The sequence below is a fragment of the Engraulis encrasicolus genome, chromosome 23 (assembly GCF_034702125.1).
Source record: "Engraulis encrasicolus isolate BLACKSEA-1 chromosome 23, IST_EnEncr_1.0, whole genome shotgun sequence".
NCBI lineage: Eukaryota > Metazoa > Chordata > Actinopteri > Clupeiformes > Engraulidae > Engraulis > Engraulis encrasicolus.
This window is the reverse complement of record NC_085879.1, coordinates 12191009-12195735: the sequence shown is the minus strand read 5'-3', so window position 1 is coordinate 12195735 and position 4727 is coordinate 12191009.

Sequence of the window (4727 nt, the reverse complement as noted above, 5' to 3'; positions counted from 1 at the left end):
AATGATTGGGGTGGAGGGCGTGAGAGGTTAGCAGAGGTGGATGATATAGAGAAAGAAAAGAGGAAAAGAAGAAATGAAATGAGGAGTGAGGAGAAAAAAAGCTGAACACGGCACATCACTGGATATGTAAGGACAGATACAACACAGCATCTACCTGCGAAAGCTTCACTCTACTGTCACTCGCGACAACCAGAGCCATGGAAGTCAGTGTTGTGACAATCTGGGTACAGGAAGTCGGTTGGTGACATGATTCAGTTAGATTCAAATAATTCTAGCCAGCTGCTTTTTTTACCCTACAGACTAACACAGAGCTTCTACTTGAAAGCAAAGATTGCGTAAAAATGAACTAAAATGATTAACATTGACCTTTACTGCACTTTCTGTGTTTGACGCTGACTTACTATGTTGGAAGTATGGCTCCAAAAGACGTCATTTTTGTGTAAAAATGTAAAACAGAGGTCAATGGGATTGGTCTAACTTTTACTTCCATGGCTCTGGCTACAACTCTCTCAAATGCCCACTTTCAGGGCTTACATGGGGATAGCAGCAGGCCTGACCTCTAGCCCATCACCACCATGATCCACGTCCACCTTGTCACACAATCTCTCTCTGTAACGTAATGGGGATCACTGGAAGCTTAACTTCCCCACAAGTGTCCAACTCAGGAAGAATGCTTTTGGAGACACACTGACCACTTTTACCCTATTACACACCCTGTCACACAGTGTCTCTCAAAATAAGAGCCAACACTAAAGTCCTGGTTCAGCAGGGTTGTACACGAGTTTTTCAGAGCACAGAATGCTGCCTTCGAGTACAGGGACAAAGATGTCCTGTCACACAGCCTCTCTCCCTCTCTAATGTAATGGGGGTCACTGGAAGCTTAACCTCCCCATGAGTGTCCATCTCGGGAAGAAAGGTTAAGGAGTAACACTGGTCACTTTTACTTTTGCTTTACAGACCCTTACACACACGCGTATGCACACACACACACACACAATCCATAAGACCGAAGGAAAATTCCTCGTTCACCGCAGAGGTGGTGCTCCTTAGAGCCTTTATGCCCGGGTAGAAAATATACTGTGTCACATTCTCTCCCTCTTTAAAGTAATGGGGGTCACTAGAAGCTTAACGTCTCCTAGTGAGGGCATCTCTGGTCAATGCATGCGGCTATATGACCCTCATATCACACACACGCACGCACACATGCACACACACAGCTGCATCCTCTCAACTCTTTGTCCAATGTAAAGCAATGTAATGGGGGTCAAGCCATTAAGACATCCTAAGTCTTTTTCATTTGTCAATTGTTTAAAGTTTTAATAATATGTTCAATGAGTGTGCTACTGTGTTATGCCCCCCCCCCCTTCCCATTGCAGAAACAGTTTAGTTGATTACAATCAGACTACAAAGATTTCATCAGCACTGTCACTAAAGATCAAGAAGAGCATTGCCACAGGCTAAAATTAGCGATCCACACTAGCGTAACCTTTAATCAGTGGATTGATTTGCAATGTTTCCGCCTAATTTTGTTATCGAGAAGCCACATCATCCTTTGTTGTAGTGTAATGCCTCTAGTCATTTGCCGAGGTAGCTTAGGGAAGCTCAGGGAATGTTGACATCTACCCAGACACATTGCGTGCCTACTTAGTATGCAACCTGCAGAGGTCGCCTGATGAACATAGTTTAAGTCTCATTTTTAACTCCCTCATTTTCTAAGTGACACATTCACCGTATATTAGGTACTGATAAATGCAAATAGACATGTCATGTTCATGACTTATTCATCAGTTAAGGAATCAATTAATGTTGAGGAAATGTAATATGACAATGTCATCATGGGTTAATTTGGCTATTATTACTTTCAGAAGGACACTTCAGTTCAGTAGTGACATGCTATCTATTGTCTATTGATTCTACAGGGCATAATGTTGAAGAGATGGGAGGGCTAATTTGGCTGCTTAGAAACCACTAGGTGTACAGTATGTGTACGCTCACTTTAGGCAGTCCCAAGTGCACTGACAAGGGAGCGCTGAGGTTAAATTGGAACAGAGAGAGAGACAAAAGTGTCTTCTGTTACCATCAACAGGCCATTGAAATATTGATTAAAATATATTATTTCTCTATGTGTAGTTCAATAGTATGTAATGTACATTTAACATAACTTCGCCAACCTTAATAACTAGCATTATTTCTGTCAGACTTAGCTTATCTATCAACATTCAAGCAGCGTTACAGGTTGGTTATAGTGCACAGCCTCAGCCTTGTGTCAAACACCCCCTGGTAAATAAGGAAGAGTAATGACAATTAGAAGCATGCCTTGTTTTACACCCACTTAGACGGGCCAAAGAGGTGTGCTCATGTGGCATTGCTATTCTCTCATTGCTGAAGCGCTAGCTGACCTTGGCTGCCCCACTATGCTAATGAATGTGAAGATCTCCCCTATTAAATATTTAAACATGCTCATCGGTCACACACTGCAGCGGCTATTTTAACCAAAGCTGTTTTCATTTGCAGAAATAATTCAGTCCCTCGCTAATAGATACAGCTGTGCTCACAGTAGTTTCTCTCAAACCAAAAACCTGTCTGATGTTCTTTGAATCCAGGGTAACATTTAATGGAAATGACTGATTCTGTTTGGAGTTAAAGATTGTAGTGGAAAGAATGCCGTAAGTGGGAGATTTGTTTGTTTCCTCACTACCAGGAGACGAGACGTGCGTCAACAAATGGTGCCTGCCTGATACAACTGACTCAGGCCTGAAGTCTGGGAATCCTTGTTATTAAATTAATGATGTTTACAGTATGGCTATCTTATAGGACCCTAGCAATAATACAACACTGTAAGGCTCATCTCACAAACATTGCACTGTACCGTGCCATATGATTGACACACAGATGATACAGTACACCTATCAGTTGTACCAATGTTATACCAATCAGTTGAACAAAGGCCCCACCAATCTATATAAACCGCTTCAACCGCTGTGTTAAATTGCTTTTTCCCTGTCAAAAACTAATTACATCCAATGACAACTAACATCCATTTCCCTTCATCTGCTCACATCCTGGCTGCTGCTTCTACTGTTGTGTAGGCTAGCTGAAGTGCCATATTGTCAAGGATAAAAAAATGCAATTTGGGCCCGTACCTGGACAATAATGAGGTTTTTCTTTCCCTACCCCACAGTGAAATGCAATCTGGATGTGACATCTTCAAAGAGTTTCATTTTCTTTCAGCGAAAAATAACACTGTGCTCTCTCTCGCCGCCTCCTACACTTTATGGTCGAAGCGGAATCACACATGCTCAAATTTGGATCTGCTGGGACTGCAACAGTCCTTCAATTTGCAATCCATAATGAGGCCCTCTGTGTAGAAATGTGAGCGTGTCCTCGGCTCTCAGTGAACTGTCTTCTCCAGTTGCCCGCGGCTACACATCTTGGTCGATGGGGACTCATTCTCTAAGGGCCAGGATTTGCAGCTCTGTAGAATGGTCGACATGACATGCATAGATGCACAGTATCTACTCAGTATGCGGGTAGGCACCTAGAGCAATGGTTTCCTCCATAGTCGACACAAACAGTATAATGATATACCATACCAAAGAAGAATGTCGACTGGATTGGATCTACAACTGATTACAGATAATGCTCATGCCTCAGCAGTCGGGTACGACCATGAAGATTATACTGTATATTGGCTATGATCAGCCACGCTTCTCAAACACCGCCTACGGCATAACGCATCATGCATGCGACATGTGATGGGAACAAGACATTCGACCTACAGTATGTTTCACGCGGCACTGTGGCAAATCAATGCCGTTTGTTCTTCCAAGAGAAATGTAAAGCCTGCCTGCAGGACAAGAGTCGGCTGTGAGGTGGTGGGTGCTAGTGGTGCAAGTGCCTTAGTCGAAATATACGCATCAGTAGGTGGTTGAAGTTATAAAGGAACAGTCCACCTCCTTTCAAGAAATTGATCATATGTAGTTAAGGAAAAACTACATGGGATTTTTCGTCTATGTGTTTGCATTGTAGTTTAACAGTATAGCCAAATTAAGCTAAGCAATGCAAATACTTTGAAATGAATGTAAAATTCACCAGAGTGCAAAATAGGTATTTAATCCCGTCCTGTGATCACTTGTGGCTTGATTTTAATGCTCCCATTTACTTATAGTGTTTATGCTAGGCTATGCTAATAATTCTGATACCAATACATATAAGTACTGGAATCACTGACAAGAAAATTATGTGCACATTCATGAAGAAGGCTTGGAAATACTGCAAATATGTGAAAATAAAAAAATGATGGACTGTTCCTATAAGCTTGGTGATGCAAGTGCCTCTGTGGAGACGTATGCCAGGCCTCTGATGGGTGCTGGGGAAGATTGCGCTCCGTTTACATGAATAAATGATCATCACTGTCTGTCACGCTCAGACCTTGGGGGCTGTGGATCTTGTCCACACGCTTATTTAACATTAGAGCTTATAAGACGTTTCACTGAGGCAATGATAGACCTTGTTTAAGCAGTCAAGTACAAGCATTTTTATGCAAGCGATATCGAGCTCAAGGCATTTCTCACATTTCTCACACTGTATGCATATATGCTGTTTTGTTCTAGTTTTCAAAATTTTACGACATATCAGTGTTTTTATAAGACCATTTTCCTCCCTAGTTGCGTTTATTTTATTGCTTTCAGCTTTGCTTCAAATGTCATGTCAATAAATAGTTTGCT